This window comes from Hemitrygon akajei, chromosome 12 (genome assembly GCF_048418815.1).
Source record: "Hemitrygon akajei chromosome 12, sHemAka1.3, whole genome shotgun sequence".
Lineage (NCBI taxonomy): Eukaryota > Metazoa > Chordata > Chondrichthyes > Myliobatiformes > Dasyatidae > Hemitrygon > Hemitrygon akajei.
In genome coordinates this window covers 15,514,445-15,532,367 of record NC_133135.1, presented here as the reverse complement: position 1 = coordinate 15,532,367, position 17,923 = coordinate 15,514,445, and the positions used below count along the sequence as shown (strand labels likewise).

Here is a 17,923-nt window from a genome sequence, read left to right as displayed (position 1 = left end):
TACACCTACTTAACGGCCCATTGGCAGATCACCTTTGATCTATATTCCACAAGTTTTCAAGGAAATATCGACTTCCTCTTTAAATTTCATGCACCCGTGTATAACTATCCTCTCTATTTTAGGTTCTTCCACTTCCACATTCCAGCACCTGCCAGATGATGCGCTGTGATGTAATTCTGTTCAAAATTCCAAATAATACCCTGTTAATCTAATTGCTTTAACTGCTCAAGTCACTATAAGCATCTCATCTCAGAATGTGGCTGAGAGAATCTGTGTCAAAGTGCCAACTATATCAGTGTAGCTTTTCTTAAATATGGAGAGCAGAATTGAAAGTGCCTGCAGGAAATGGAACCTCAGTGTATTATACAGAACTTTCTTATAATTTTTTCTTTAACTGTGACCAAGAAGTTCAGGAACAGTTATTATCCTTCAACTATCAGACTTCTGAACCAGTATGGACAACATCACTGTTCTAACACTGAACTGATTCCAGAACCTATAGACACACTTCGAAGGACTCTACAACTCCTGTTCTCAGTACTAATTATTTATTTTAGGATTAGGCGGTACTATGGCTCTGATACGACAGGATGGTGGTGGAATAGGATCACATCTTTAGAAAGAGGGGAAATATGGTCAGAGATTACTGAATCTTTGTGGGTAGAGTTAAGAAACTCCAAGGGCATAAAGAGCATTAGACCATATACATGTGTCCAAGTATTAGCCAAGATGTGTTGTTGAGATTGCAAAGCAAGCTGAAATGACATGTATTAAGAGTAATGTGAGAATTGTAATGAGGGACTTCAATATGTAAGGGGATTGGGAAAATCCGATTGGTGTTGGATCGCAAGTGAGGGAATTTTTTGATTACCTACGAGATGGCTTTTTAGAGCTAATTGTGCTTGAGCCTTCTCAGGGAAAGCCTACCTTAGAATGGGTGTTGTGTATTTACCCAGATCTTAGTTGAGAGCTCAATGTAAAGAAACGCTTTGGAGGCAGAGATTATAACATGATTGAATTCATCCTGAAGTTTGAGAGAGGGAAGGACACGTCACATATTTCAGTATTGTAATGGAATAAAGGAAATTACTGAGGCATGAGAAGGCAGATTGAAGGAGGATACTGGTGGGGATGTTGGCAGAACAGAGATGTCTGAAGATTCTGGGCATGGTTCACAAGGTGCTGGACAGATATGTCCCAGAAAAGAAATGCTCAACTGGCAGTGGTAGGGAACCGTGGCTGGCAAGGGAAGTTAAGGACTCCATAACATCCAAGGGAAATGCATGTTAGGTAGCAAAAGTGAATGGGAAGTTGGATGATTGGGAAGTTTTTAAAATCCAACAAATGGCAACTAAATAACTATAAGTAGGGAAAAGATGAAATATGATAGCAAACTAGCCAAAAATATAAAGTGGGAGACCAAAAGTTTTCCGTTATATAAGGAGTAAAAGGAAGGTGAGAGATTTTATTGGACCAGTGGAAAATGATGCTGGTGAGGTAGTAATGGGGGTGAAAGAAATGGCAGGTGACCTTAGTAAGTACATGGCAACAGTACACACTTGGAGTAATGTGAGCAGTTTTGGTCTCTTTATCTTAGAAAGGCTGTGCTGAAACTGGAGAGGGTTCAAAGAGGGTTCACAAAAATGATTCCAGGATGAAATGGATTTAGAGGGACATACTCATTGGAGTATAGTAGAATGGGGGAGGGGTGGAATCTTGTGAAACCTATCGAATGTTGAAAAGCCTAGAGAGAGTGGATGTGGAGCAGCTGTTTCCTATAGTAGGGGATTCTAGGTCCAGAGGGCACAGCCTCAGCATAGAAGGATGTCCCTTTGGAGCAGAGATGAGTTGTTATTTCTTTAGCTAGATTATGGTGAAGCTAAGGAAGTTGTTGCCAGAGACATTTGTCCAGACCAAGACATTGGACATATTTAAAGCGAAGGTTGACAGGTTCTTGATTAGTAATGGTGTCAGAGGTTATGGGGAGAAGGCAGGAGAATGAGGTTGAGAGGGATAATAAATCAGCCATGCTGGAACGATGGAGCAGACTCAATGGTCTAAATGGCCTAAATCTGCTTCTTTGTGTTATGGAAAGTAGGTCTCTCATCCCCTCACGATTGTTGTACCTTTCAGATTGATGTTGGCTGATCTGCCCTGGGACTCATCTCCTCTTATGTTAGAGGAGATATAGCATGGTACAGGTCCTATGGACCCATGAACCCATGTTGCCCAAATACACATATATGGTCAATCAGCCTACTAACCCGTATGTCTTTGGAAAGTAGAAGCAAACTGGAGCACCCGGAAGAAAACTGCACGGTGATGGGGAGAACATCTGAAATCCTCACAGCGGTGGTGGAATAGGACCCAGGTCACAGACCAGTAAAAGTGTTACTCCAACCATTACACCTACTTAACGGCCCATTGGCAGATCCCCATTGATCTTTATTCCACAAGTTTTCAAGGAAATATCGACTTCCTCTTTAAATTTCCCCCCACCCATGTATAACTACCCTCTCTATTTTAGGTTCTTCCACTTCCACATTCCAGCACCTGCCAGGTTATGCCCTGTGATGTAATTATGTTCAAAATTCCAAATAATACTCTGTTAATCTAATTGCTTTAACTGCTCAAGTCAGGATAAACATCTCATCTCAGAATGTGGCTGAGTGAATCTCTGTCAAAGTGCCAACTATATCAGTGTAGCTTTTCTTAAATAAGGAGAGCAGAATTGAAGGTGGCTGCAGGAAATGGAACCTCTGTGTATTATACAGAACGTTGGTAATAAATTTTATTTTAACTGTGACCAAGAAGTTCAGGAATAGTTATTATCCTTCAACTATCAGACTTCTGAAACAGTATGGACAACGTCACTGATCTAACACTGAACTGATTCCAGAACCTATAGACACACTTTGAAGGACTCTACAACTCATGTTCTCAGTACTAATTATTTATTTTAGGATTAGGTGGTACTGTGGCTCTGATACGACAGGATGGTGGTGGAATAGGATCACATCTTTAGAAAGGGGGGGAAATAGGGTCAGAGATTACTGAATCTTTGTGGGTTGAGTTAAGAAACTCCAAGGGCTTAAAGAGCATTAGACAATATACAGGTGTCCAAATATTAGCCAAGATGTGTTGTTGAGATTGCAAAGCAAGCTGAAATGACATGTAATAAGAGTAATGTCAGAATTGTAATGGGGGACTTCAATATGTAAGGGGATTGGGAAAATCCGATTGGTGTTGGATCGCAAGTGAGGGAATTTTTTGATTACCTACGAGATGGCTTTTTAGAGCAACTTGTGCTTGAGCCTTCTCAGGGAAAGCCGACCTTAGAATGGGTGTTGTGTATTCACTCAGATCTTAGTTGGGAGCTCAATGTAAAGAAACGCTTAGGAGGCAGTGATTATAACATGATTGAATTCATACTGATGTTTGAGAGGGGGAAGCACACGTCACATATAACAGTATTGCAATGGAATAAAGGAAATTACAGAGGCATAAGAAGGCAGATTGAAGGAGGATACTGGTGGGGATGTTGGCAGAACACAGATGTCTGAAGATTCTGGGCATGGTTCACAAGGTGCTGGACAGATATGTCCCAGAAAAGAAATGCTCAACTGGCAGTGGTAGGGAACCGTGGCTGGCAAGGGAAGTTAAGGACTCCATAAAATCCAAGGGAAATGCATGTTAGGTAGCAAAATTGAATGTGGAAGTTGGATGATTGGGAAGTTTTTAAAATCCAACAAATGGCAACTAAATAACTATAAGTAGGGAAAAGATGAAATATGATAGCAAACTAGCCAAAAATATAAAGTGGGATACGAAAAGATTTCAGTTATATAAGGAGTAAAAGGAAAGTGAGAGATTTTATTGGACCAGTGGAAAATGATGCTGGTGAGGTAGTAATGGGGGAGAAAGAAATGGCAGGTGACCTTAGTAAGTACATGGCAACAGTACACACTTGGAGTAATGTGAGCAGTTTTGGTCTCTTTATCTTAGAAAGGCTGTGCTGAAACTGGAGAGGGTTCAAAGAGGGTTCACAAAAATGATTCCAGGATGAAATGGATTTAGAGGGACATACTCATTGGAGTATAGAAGAATGGGGGAGGGGTGGAATCTTGTGAAACCTATCGAATGTTGAAAAGCCTAGAGAGAGTGGATGTGGAGAAGCTGTTTCCTACAGTAGGGGATTCTAGGATCAGAGGGCACAGCCTCAGCATAGAAGGATGTCCCTTTGGAGCAGAGATGAGTTGTTATTTCTTTAGCTAGATTATGGTGAAGCTAAGGAAGTTGTTGCCAGAGACATTTGTCCAGACCAAGACATTGGACATATTTAAAGCGAAGGTTGACAGGTTCTTGATTAGTAATGGTGTCAGAGGTTATGGGGAGAAGACAGAAGAATGAGGTTGAGAGGGATAATAAATCAGTCATGCTGGAATGATGGAGCAAACTCAATGGTCTAAATGGCCTAAATCTGCTACTTTGTGTTATGAAAAGCAGGTCTCTCATCCACTCAAGATTGTTCTGCCTTTCAGATTGATGTTGGCTGATATGCCCTGGGACTCATCTCCTCTTATGTTAGAGGAGATATAGCATGGTACAGGTCCTATGAACCCATGAACCCATGTTGCCCAATTACACATATATGGCCAATTAGCCTACAAACCCGTATGTCTTTGGAAAGTAGAAGCAAACTGGAGCACCCGGAAGAAAACTGCACGGCGATGGGGAGAAAATCTGAACTCTTCACAGCAGTGGCGGAATTGAACCCAGGTCACAGACCAGTAAAAGTGTTACTCCAACCACTACACCTACTTAACGCCCCATTGGCAGATCCCCATTGATCTATATTCCACAAGTTTTCAAGGAAATATCGACTTCCTCTTTAAATTTCACGCACCCGTGTATAACTATCTTCTCTATTTTAGGTTCTTCTACTTCCACATTCCAGCACCTGCCAGGTTATGCCCTGTGATGTAATTATGTTCAAAACTCCAAATAATACCCTATTAATCTAATTGCTTTAACTGCTCAAGTCAGGATAAACATCTCATCTCAGAATGTGGCTGTGAGAATCTCTGTCAAAGTGCCAACTATATCAGTGTAGCTTTTCTTAAATAAGGAGAGCAGAATTGGAAGTGCGTGCAGGAAATGGAACCTCAGTGTATTATACAGAACTTTGGTAATAAATTTTACTTTAACTGTGACCAAGAAGTTCAGGAACAGTTAATAACCTTCAACTATCAGACTTCTGAACCAGTATGGACAACGTCACTGATCTAACACTGAACTGATTCCAGAACCTATAGACACACTTCGAAGGACTCTACAACTCCTGTTCTCAGTACTAATTATTTATTTTAGGATTAGGCAGTACTGTGGCTATGATACGACAGGATGGTAGTGGAATAGGATCACATCTTTAGAAAGAGGGGAAATAGGGTCAGAGATTACTGAATCTTTGTGGGTAGAGTTAAAAAACTCCAAGGGCATAAAGAGCATTAGACCATATACAGGTGTCCAAATATTAGCCACGATGTGTTGTTGAGATTGCAAAGCAAGCTGAAATGACATGTAATAAGAGTAATGTCAGAATTGTAATGGGGGACTTCAATATGTAAGGGGATTGGGAAAATCCGATTGGTGTTGGATCGCAAGTGAGGGAATTTTTTGATTACCTACGAGATGGCTTTTTAGAGCAACTTGTGCTTGAGCCTTCTCAGGGAAAGCCTACCTTAGAATGGGTGTTGTGTATTTACCCAGATCTTAGTTGAGAGCTCAATGTAAAGAAACGCTTTGGAGGCAGAGATTATAACATGATTGAATTCATACTGAAGTTTGAGAGGGGGAAGCACACGTCACATATAACAGTATTGCAATGGAATAAAGGAAATTACTGAGGCATAAGAAGGCAGATTGAAGGAGGATACTGGTGGGGATGTTGGCAGAACAGAGATGTCTGAAGATTCTGGGCATGGTTCACAAGGTGCTGGACAGATATGTCCCAGAAAAGAAATGCTCAACTGGCAGTGGTAGGGAACCGTGGCTGGCAAGGGAAGTTAAGGACTCCATAACATCCAAGGGAAATGCATGTTAGGTAGCAAAAGTGAATGGGAAGTTGGATGATTGGGAAGTTTTTAAAATCCAACAAATGGCAACTAAATAACTATAAGTAGGGAAAAGATGAAATATGATAGCAAACTAGCCAAAAATATAAAGTGGGATACGAAAAGATTTCAGTTATATAAGGAGTAAAAGGAAAGTGAGAGATTTTATTGGACCAGTGGAAAATGATGCTGGTGAGGTAGTAATGGGGGAGAAAGAAATGGCAGGTGACCTTAGTAAGTACATGGCAACAGTACACACTTGGAGTAATGTGAGCAGTTTTGGTCTCTTTATCTTAGAAAGGCTGTGCTGAAACTGGAGAGGGTTCAAAGAGGGTTCACAAAAATGATTCCAGGATGAAATGGATTTAGAGGGACATACTCATTGGAGTATAGAAGAATGGGGGAGGGGTGGAATCTTGTGAAACCTATCGAATGTTGAAAAGCCTAGAGAGAGTGGATGTGGAGAAGCTGTTTCCTACAGTAGGGGATTCTAGGATCAGAGGGCACAGCCTCAGCATAGAAGGATGTCCCTTTGGAGCAGAGATGAGTTGTTATTTCTTTAGCTAGATTATGGTGAAGCTAAGGAAGTTGTTGCCAGAGACATTTGTCCAGACCAAGACATTGGACATATTTAAAGCGAAGGTTGACAGGTTCTTGATTAGTAATGGTGTCAGAGGTTATGGGGAGAAGACAGAAGAATGAGGTTGAGAGGGATAATAAATCAGTCATGCTGGAATGATGGAGCAAACTCAATGGTCTAAATGGCCTAAATCTGCTACTTTGTGTTATGAAAAGCAGGTCTCTCATCCACTCAAGATTGTTCTGCCTTTCAGATTGATGTTGGCTGATATGCCCTGGGACTCATCTCCTCTTATGTTAGAGGAGATATAGCATGGTACAGGTCCTATGAACCCATGAACCCATGTTGCCCAATTACACATATATGGCCAATTAGCCTACAAACCCGTATGTCTTTGGAAAGTAGAAGCAAACTGGAGCACCCGGAAGAAAACTGCACGGCGATGGGGAGAAAATCTGAACTCTTCACAGCAGTGGCGGAATTGAACCCAGGTCACAGACCAGTAAAAGTGTTACTCCAACCACTACCCCTACTTAACGCCCCATTGGCAGATCCCCATTGATCTATATTCCACAAGTTTTCAAGGAAATATCGACTTCCTCTTTAAATTTCACGCACCCGTGTATAACTATCTTCTCTATTTTAGGTTCTTCTACTTCCACATTCCAGCACCTGCCAGGTTATGCCCTGTGATGTAATTATGTTCAAAACTCCAAATAATACCCTATTAATCTAATTGCTTTAACTGCTCAAGTCAGGATAAACATCTCATCTCAGAATGTGGCTGTGAGAATCTCTGTCAAAGTGCCAACTATATCAGTGTAGCTTTTCTTAAATAAGGAGAGCAGAATTGGAAGTGCGTGCAGGAAATGGAACCTCAGTGTATTATACAGAACTTTGGTAATAAATTTTACTTTAACTGTGACCAAGAAGTTCAGGAACAGTTAATAACCTTCAACTATCAGACTTCTGAACCAGTATGGACAACGTCACTGATCTAACACTGAACTGATTCCAGAACCTATAGACACACTTCGAAGGACTCTACAACTCCTGTTCTCAGTACTAATTATTTATTTTAGGATTAGGCAGTACTGTGGCTATGATACGACAGGATGGTAGTGGAATAGGATCACATCTTTAGAAAGAGGGGAAATAGGGTCAGAGATTACTGAATCTTTGTGGGTAGAGTTAAAAAACTCCAAGGGCATAAAGAGCATTAGACCATATACAGGTGTCCAAATATTAGCCACGATGTGTTGTTGAGATTGCAAAGCAAGCTGAAATGACATGTAATAAGAGTAATGTCAGAATTGTAATGGGGGACTTCAATATGTAAGGGGATTGGGAAAATCCGATTGGTGTTGGATCGCAAGTGAGGGAATTTTTTGATTACCTACGAGATGGCTTTTTAGAGCAACTTGTGCTTGAGCCTTCTCAGGGAAAGCCTACCTTAGAATGGGTGTTGTGTATTTACCCAGATCTTAGTTGAGAGCTCAATGTAAAGAAACGCTTTGGAGGCAGAGATTATAACATGATTGAATTCATACTAAAGTTTGAGAGGGGGAAGCACACGTCACATATAACAGTATTGCAATGGAATAAAGGAAATTACTGAGGCATAAGAAGGCAGATTGAAGGAGGATACTGGTGGGGATGTTGGCAGAACAGAGATGTCTGAAGATTCTGGGCATGGTTCACAAGGTGCTGGACAGATATGTCCCAGAAAAGAAATGCTCAACTGGCAGTGGTAGGGAACCGTGGCTGGCAAGGGAAGTTAAGGACTCCATAACATCCAAGGGAAATGCATGTTAGGTAGCAAAAGTGAATGGGAAGTTGGATGATTGGGAAGTTTTTAAAATCCAACAAATGGCAACTAAATAACTATAAGTAGGGAAAAGATGAAATATGATAGCAAACTAGCCAAAAATATAAAGTGGGATACGAAAAGATTTCAGTTATATAAGGAGTAAAAGGAAAGTGAGAGATTTTATTGGACCAGTGGAAAATGATGCTGGTGAGGTAGTAATGGGGGAGAAAGAAATGGCAGGTGACCTTAGTAAGTACATGGCAACAGTACACACTTGGAGTAATGTGAGCAGTTTTGGTCTCTTTATCTTAGAAAGGCTGTGCTGAAACTGGAGAGGGTTCAAAGAGGGTTCACAAAAATGATTCCAGGATGAAATGGATTTAGAGGGACATACTCATTGGAGTATAGAAGAATGGGGGAGGGGTGGAATCTTGTGAAACCTATCGAATGTTGAAAAGCCTAGAGAGAGTGGATGTGGAGAAGCTGTTTCCTACAGTAGGGGATTCTAGGATCAGAGGGCACAGCCTCAGCATAGAAGGATGTCCCTTTGGAGCAGAGATGAGTTGTTATTTCTTTAGCTAGATTATGGTGAAGCTAAGGAAGTTGTTGCCAGAGACATTTGTCCAGACCAAGACATTGGACATATTTAAAGCGAAGGTTGACAGGTTCTTGATTAGTAATGGTGTCAGAGGTTATGGGGAGAAGACAGAAGAATGAGGTTGAGAGGGATAATAAATCAGTCATGCTGGAATGATGGAGCAAACTCAATGGTCTAAATGGCCTAAATCTGCTACTTTGTGTTATGAAAAGCAGGTCTCTCATCCACTCAAGATTGTTCTGCCTTTCAGATTGATGTTGGCTGATATGCCCTGGGACTCATCTCCTCTTATGTTAGAGGAGATATAGCATGGTACAGGTCCTATGAACCCATGAACCCATGTTGCCCAATTACACATATATGGCCAATTAGCCTACAAACCCGTATGTCTTTGGAAAGTAGAAGCAAACTGGAGCACCCGGAAGAAAACTGCACGGCGATGGGGAGAAAATCTGAACTCTTCACAGCAGTGGCGGAATTGAACCCAGGTCACAGACCAGTAAAAGTGTTACTCCAACCACTACCCCTACTTAACGCCCCATTGGCAGATCCCCATTGATCTATATTCCACAAGTTTTCAAGGAAATATCGACTTCCTCTTTAAATTTCACGCACCCGTGTATAACTATCTTCTCTATTTTAGGTTCTTCTACTTCCACATTCCAGCACCTGCCAGGTTATGCCCTGTGATGTAATTATGTTCAAAACTCCAAATAATACCCTATTAATCTAATTGCTTTAACTGCTCAAGTCAGGATAAACATCTCATCTCAGAATGTGGCTGTGAGAATCTCTGTCAAAGTGCCAACTATATCAGTGTAGCTTTTCTTAAATAAGGAGAGCAGAATTGGAAGTGCGTGCAGGAAATGGAACCTCAGTGTATTATACAGAACTTTGGTAATAAATTTTACTTTAACTGTGACCAAGAAGTTCAGGAACAGTTAATAACCTTCAACTATCAGACTTCTGAACCAGTATGGACAACGTCACTGATCTAACACTGAACTGATTCCAGAACCTATAGACACACTTCGAAGGACTCTACAACTCCTGTTCTCAGTACTAATTATTTATTTTAGGATTAGGCAGTACTGTGGCTATGATACGACAGGATGGTAGTGGAATAGGATCACATCTTTAGAAAGAGGGGAAATAGGGTCAGAGATTACTGAATCTTTGTGGGTAGAGTTAAAAAACTCCAAGGGCATAAAGAGCATTAGACCATATACAGGTGTCCAAATATTAGCCACGATGTGTTGTTGAGATTGCAAAGCAAGCTGAAATGACATGTAATAAGAGTAATGTCAGAATTGTAATGGGGGACTTCAATATGTAAGGGGATTGGGAAAATCCGATTGGTGTTGGATCGCAAGTGAGGGAATTTTTTGATTACCTACGAGATGGCTTTTTAGAGCAACTTGTGCTTGAGCCTTCTCAGGGAAAGCCTACCTTAGAATGGGTGTTGTGTATTTACCCAGATCTTAGTTGAGAGCTCAATGTAAAGAAACGCTTTGGAGGCAGAGATTATAACATGATTGAATTCATACTGAAGTTTGAGAGGGGGAAGCACACGTCACATATAACAGTATTGCAATGGAATAAAGGAAATTACTGAGGCATAAGAAGGCAGATTGAAGGAGGATACTGGTGGGGATGTTGGCAGAACAGAGATGTCTGAAGATTCTGGGCATGGTTCACAAGGTGCTGGACAGATATGTCCCAGAAAAGAAATGCTCAACTGGCAGTGGTAGGGAACCGTGGCTGGCAAGGGAAGTTAAGGACTCCATAACATCCAAGGGAAATGCATGTTAGGTAGCAAAAGTGAATGGGAATTTGGATGATTGGGAAGTTTTTAAAATCCAACAAATGGCAACTAAATAACTATAAGTAGGGAAAAGATGAAATATGATAGCAAACTAGCCAAAAATATAAAGTGGGAGACCAAAAGTTTTCCATTATATAAGGAGTAAAAGGAAGGTGAGAGATTTTATTGGACCAGTGGAAAATGATGCTGGTGAGGTAGTAATGGGGGTGAAAGAAATGGCAGGTGACCTTAGTAAGTACATGGCAACAGTACACACTTGGAGTAATGTGAGCAGTTTTGGTCTCTTTATCTTAGAAAGGCTGTGCTGAAACTGGAGAGGGTTCAAAGAGGGTTCACAAAAATGATTCCAGGATGAAATGGATTTAGAGGGACATACTCATTGGAGTATAGTAGAATGGGGGAGGGGTGGAATCTTGTGAAACCTATCGAATGTTGAAAAGCCTAGAGAGAGTGGATGTGGAGCAGCTGTTTCCTATAGTAGGGGATTCTAGGTCCAGAGGGCACAGCCTCAGCATAGAAGGATGTCCCTTTGGAGCAGAGATGAGTTGTTATTTCTTTAGCTAGATTATGGTGAAGCTAAGGAAGTTGTTGCCAGAGACATTTGTCCAGACCAAGACATTGGACATATTTAAAGCGAAGGTTGACAGGTTCTTGATTAGTAATGGTGTCAGAGGTTATGGGGAGAAGGCAGGAGAATGAGGTTGAGAGGGATAATAAATCAGCCATGCTGGAACGATGGAGCAGACTCAATGGTCTAAATGGCCTAAATCTGCTTCTTTGTGTTATGGAAAGCAGGTCTCTCATCCCCTCACGATTGTTGTACCTTTCAGATTGATGTTGGCTGATCTGCCCTGGGACTCATCTCCTCTTATGTTAGAGGAGATATAGCATGGTACAGGTCCTATGGACCCATGAGCCCATGTTGCCCAAATACACATAATGGTCAATCAGCCTACTAACCCGTATGTCTTTGGAAAGTAGAAGCAAACTGGAGCACCCGGAAGAAAACTGCACGGTGATGGGGAGAACATCTGAAATCCTCACAGCGGTGGTGGAATAGGACCCAGGTCACAGACCAGTAAAAGTGTTACTCCAACCATTACACCTACTTAACGGCCCATTGGCAGATCCCCATTGATCTATATTCCACAAGTTTTCAAGGAAATATCGACTTCCTCTTTAAATTTCCCCCCACCCATGTATAACTACCCTCTCTATTTTAGGTTCTTCCACTTCCACATTCCAGCACCTGCCAGGTTATGCCCTGTGATGTAATTATGTTCAAAATTCCAAATAATACTCTGTTAATCTAATTGCTTTAACTGCTCAAGTCAGGATAAACATCTCATCTCAGAATGTGGCTGAGTGAATCTCTGTCAAAGTGCCAACTATATCAGTGTAGCTTTTCTTAAATAAGGAGAGCAGAATTGAAGGTGGCTGCAGGAAATGGAACCTCTGTGTATTATACAGAACGTTGGTAATAAATTTTACTTTAACTGTGACCAAGAAGTTCAGGAATAGTTATTATCCTTCAACTATCAGACTTCTGAAACAGTATGGACAACGTCACTGATCTAACACTGAACTGATTCCAGAACCTATAGACACACTTTGAAGGACTCTACAACTCCTGTTCTCAGTACTAATTATTTATTTTAGGATTAGGTGGTACTGTGGCTCTGATACGACAGGATGGTGGTGGAATAGGATCACATCTTTAGAAAGGGGGGGAAATAGGGTCAGAGATTACTGAATCTTTGTGGGTAGAGTTAAAAAACTCCAAGGGCATAAAGAGCATTAGACCATATACAGGTGTCCAAATATTAGCCACGATGTGTTGTTGAGATTGCAAAGCAAGCTGAAATGACATGTAATAAGAGTAATGTCAGAATTGTAATGGGGGACTTCAATATGTAAGGGGATTGGGAAAATCCGATTGGTGTTGGATCGCAAGTGAGGGAATTTTTTGATTACCTACGAGATGGCTTTTTAGAGCAACTTGTGCTTGAGCCTTCTCAGGGAAAGCCTACCTTAGAATGGGTGTTGTGTATTTACCCAGATCTTAGTTGAGAGCTCAATGTAAAGAAACGCTTTGGAGGCAGTGATTATAACATGATTGAATTCATACTGAAGTTTGAGAGGGGGAAGCACACGTCACATATAACAGTATTGCAATGGAATAAAGGAAATTACTGAGGCATGAGAAGGCAGATTGAAGGAGGATACTGGTGGGGATGTTGGCAGAACAGAGATGTCTGAAGATTCTGGGCATGGTTCACAAGGTGCTGGACAGATATGACCCACAAAAGAAATGCTCAAATGGCAGTGGTAGGGAACCGTGGCTGGCAAGGGAAGTTAAGGACTCCATAAAATCCAAGGGAAATGCATGTTAGGTAGCAAAATTGAATGTGGAAGTTGGATGATTGGGAAGTTTTTAATATCCAACAAATGGCAACTAAATAACTATAAGTAGGGAAAAGATGAAATATGATAGTAAACTATCCAAAAATATAAAGAGGGATACCAAAAGTTTTCAGTTATATAAGGAGTAAAAGGAAGGTGAGAGATTTTATTGGACTAGTGGAAAATGATCCTGGTGAGGTAGTAATGGGGGAGAAAGAAATGGCAGGTGACCTTAGTAAATACATGGCAACAGTACACACTTGGAGTAATGTGAGCAGTTTTGGTCTCTTTATCTTAGAAAGGCTGTGCTGAAACTGGAGAGTGTTCAAAGAGGGTTCACAAAAATGAGTCCAGGACGAAATGGATTTAGAGGGACATACTCACTGGAATATAGAAGAATGGGGAAGGGGTGGAATCTTTTGAAATGTATTGAATGTTGAAAAGCCCGGAGAGAGTGGATGTGGAGAAGCTGTTTCCTACAGTAGGGGATTCTAGGACCAGAGGGCACAGCCTCAGCATAGAAGGATGTCCCTATAGAGCAGAGATGAGTTGGTATTTCTTTAGCCAGGTGATGGTGAATCTGAGGAAGTCATTGCCAGTGACCTCTGTACAGGCCAAGACAGTGGATATATTTAAAGCGTAGGTTGACAGGTTCTTGATTAGTAATGGTGTCAGAGGTTATGGGGAGAAAGTAGGAGAATGAGGTTTAGACGGATAATAAATCAGCCATGTTTGGATGATGAAGCAGACTCAATGTTCTAAATGACGGAATTCTGCTCCTTATGTCTTATGGAATATAGGTCACTCTGCCCCCAAAGTGTGTTGTGCCTTTCAATTTGATGATGGCTGATCTGCCATGGGTCTCATATCCTCTTATCTCAGAGGAGAAGTAGCACAGTACTTGTACTACATACCGATGAACCCATGTTGCCCAATTACACCCATATGGCCAATTACCCTTCTAACCCATATGTTTTTGGAATGTAGGAGGAAACTAGAGCACCTGGAAGAAAAGTGCAGAGTGACGGGGAGAACATCCGAACTCCTCACAGCCGTGACAGGAATTGAACCCAGGTCACTGACCAGTAAAAGTGTTATACTAACCAGTACACTATCATAATGCCACTGTGGAAGATCCCCATTGATCTATATTCCCCAATTATTGAAGGAAATGTCTACTTCCTCTTTAAATCCCCACTCCCCTGTGTATAACTATTCTCTCTATTTTATGTTCTTCCACTTCCACATTCCAGCACCTGCCAGGATATGCCCTGTGATGTAATTATGTTCAAAACTTCAAAGAATACCCTGTTAATCTAATTGCTTTAACTGCTCATGACAGGACAAGCATCTCATCTCAGGATGTGGCTGAGTGAATCTTTGTCACAGTGCCAACTATATCAGTGTAGCTTTTCTTAAATAAGGAGAGCAAAATTGAAAGTGCCTGCAAGAAATGGAACCTCGGTGTAGTATACAGAACTTTGGTAATAAATTTTACTTTAACTGTGACCAACAAGTTCAGGAACAGTTATTACCCTTCAACTATCAAGCTTCTGAAGCAGCATGGACAACTTCATTCACCTAACACTGAACTGATTCCAGAACCTAAGGACATACTTTGAACACTCTACAACTCATGTTGTCAGTACTAATTATTTATTTTAGGATTAGGCGGTAGTGTGGCTCTGTTGAGATGGGATGGTGGTGAGATGGGATTACATCTTTAGAAAGAGGGGAAATAGGGTCAGAGATTACTGAATCTTTGTGGGTGGAGTTAAGAAACTCCAAGGGCATAAAGAGCATTAGACCATATACAGGTTTCCTATGGACTCATGCACCCATGTTGCCCAATTACACCCATATGGCCAATTAACCTTCTAACCCGTATGTCTTTGAAATGTAGGAGGAAACTGGAGCATCCAGAAGAAAACTAAAGAGTGATAGGGAGAATGTCCGAACTCCTCACAGCCGTGGAGGGAATTGAACCCAGGTCACAGGCCAGTAAAAGTGTTATTCTAACCACTGCACTATCATAATGCCCCTGTGGAAAATCCCCATTGATTTCTGTTCCCCAAAATTTCAAGGAAATATCTACTTCCTCTTCCAATGCCCCCATATTTAAAACTGTCCTCTCTATTATAGGTCCATCCACTTCCACATTCCAGCACCTGCCTTGTTGTGCCCTTTAGGACCTTGTGTGTTTCATTATAATCAGTTATTCTTCTAAACTCCAAAGAGAATCCTGTCAATCCAATTTCTTTAACTGCTCATAACAGGACAAGCATCTCATCTCAGGATGTGGCTGAGTGAATCTCTGTCAAAGTGTCTACTATATCAGTGTAGCTGATCTTAAATAAGGAGAGAAAAATTGTAAATGCCTTCAAGAAATGGAACCTCAAGGTATTATACAGCAATTTGGTAATAAATTTTACTTTAACTGTGACCATCAAGTTCAGGAAGAGTTATTACCCTTCAACTATCAGGCTTTTGAACCAGCATGGACAGCTTCACTCACTTAACACTGAACTGATTCCATAACCTATGGACACACTTTCAAGGACTCTACAACTCATGTTCTCAGTACTAATTACTTATTTTAGGATTAGGTTGTGGTGTGGCTCTAATGAGATGGGACGGTGGTGAGATGCGATTATATCTTTAGAAAGAGGTGACATAGGGTCAGAAAAATACTGAACCTTTGTGAGTGGAGAAAGAAATTCCAAGGGTATAAAGACCATTAGAGGAATCATATACAGGCTTCTAAATATTAGCCAAGATGTGGGGTTGAGATTGCAAAGCAAGTTGAAAATGACATGTAATATGGGTAATGTCACAGTTGTAATGGGGGACTTCAATATGCGGATGGATTGGGACAATTGGATTGGTGTTGGATTGCAAGTGAGGGAATTTGTTGATAACCTGTAAGATGGCTTTTTAGAGCAACTTATGCTTGAGCTACTCAGGGAAAGGTTATCTTAGAATGGGTGTTGTGTATTAACCCAGGTCTTACTAGGAAGCTCAATGTAAAGAAACCCTTAGGAGGCAGTGATTATAACATGATTGAATTCATACTGCAGTTGGAAAGGGGGAAGCACAAGTCACATATATCAGTAATACAATGGAATAAAGGAAATTACTGAGACATGAGAAGGCAGATTGAAGGAGGATACTGGTGGGGATGTTGGCAGAACAGAGATGTCTGAAGTTTCTGGGCATGGTTCACAAGGTGCTGGACAGCTATGACCCAGAAAAGAAGTTCTGAAACGGCAGAGGTAGGGAACCGTGGCTGACAAGGGAAGTTAAGGACTCCATAAAATCCAAAGAAAGTGCATGTTAGGTAGCAAAAGTGAATGGGAAGTTGGATGATTGGGAAGCTTTTAAAATCCAACAAACGGCCACTAAATAACTATAAGTAGGGAAAAGATGAAATATGAGGGCAAACTAGCCAAAAATATAAAGGGGGATACCAGAAGTATTTTCATTTATATAAAGAGTAAAAGGAAGGTGACAGTTTATATTGGACAACTGGAAAATGATGCTGGTGAGGTTGTAACGTGGGATAAAGAAATGGCAGGTGAACTTAGTAAGTAGATTGCAACAGTTCTGACATGGAGTAATGTGAGCTGTTTTGGGCTCTTTAGTTTAGACCCGATGTGCTGAAACTGGAGAGGGTTCAAGAGGGTTCACAGAAGTGATCCCAGAATGAAATGGATTTAGAGGGACATACTCATTGGAGAATAGAAGAATGGGGGAGGGGTGGAATCCTGTGAAACCTATCGAATGTTGAAAAGCCTAGAGAGAGTGGATGTGGAGAAGCTGTTCCCTATAGTAGGGGATTCTAGGACCAGAGGGCACATCCTCAGCATAGAAGGATGTCCCTTTGGAGCAGAGATGAGTTGTTATTTCTTTAGCCAGATTATGGTGAATCTGAGGAAGTTATTGCCAGAGACATCTGTACAGGCCAAGACAGTGGATATATTTAAAGCGAAGGTTGACAGGTTCTTGATTAGTAATGGTGTCAGAGGTTATGGGGAGAAGGCAGGAGAATGAGGTTGAGAGGGATAATAAATCAGCCATGCTGGAATGATGAAGCAGCCTCAATGGGCTAAATGGCCGAATTCTGCTCCTATGTCTTATGGAATATAGGTCACTCTGCCCCTCAAGGCTTTTGTGGTTTTCAGTTTGATGATGGCTGATCTGCCATGGGTCTCATCTCTTCTTATCTTAGATGAGCTATAGCACAGTACAGGTCCTACGGACCCATGAACCTACGTTGCCCAATAACACCTATATGGCCAAATGCATTTTCATATGAAGCGTGTTTGATGGCTGTGGTCTTGTATTTGCTGGAATTCAGAAGAATGAGGGGTGACTACATTAAATCCTATTGAATGTCAAAAGGCTTGGATATTGTGGATGTAGAAAGGATGTTTTCTTTGGTGGGTGAGCCTAAGACTACGAATATGTGACAAGTGCACATGCGGCCATTTGATCGTGAGGTAAATCGATTGGCCCCCCCGCGCTCTCTTTTAGTGTCGGCTTTTGAGGCTCCATTTCTCTCATCTCAGCAGGTCTGTTCCATCCCCTCCCACAC

At 41.3% G+C, this 17,923-nt stretch overlaps 1 protein-coding gene across 1 annotated transcript in view; it reads right to left on the bottom strand.

Moving 5' to 3' along the window:
• The window catches only part of LOC140736546 (calcium-activated chloride channel regulator 1-like), a 106,695-nt gene that overhangs the window by 80,523 nt on the left and 8,249 nt on the right, over nucleotides 1–17,923 (bottom strand). The window lies entirely within an intron of this gene.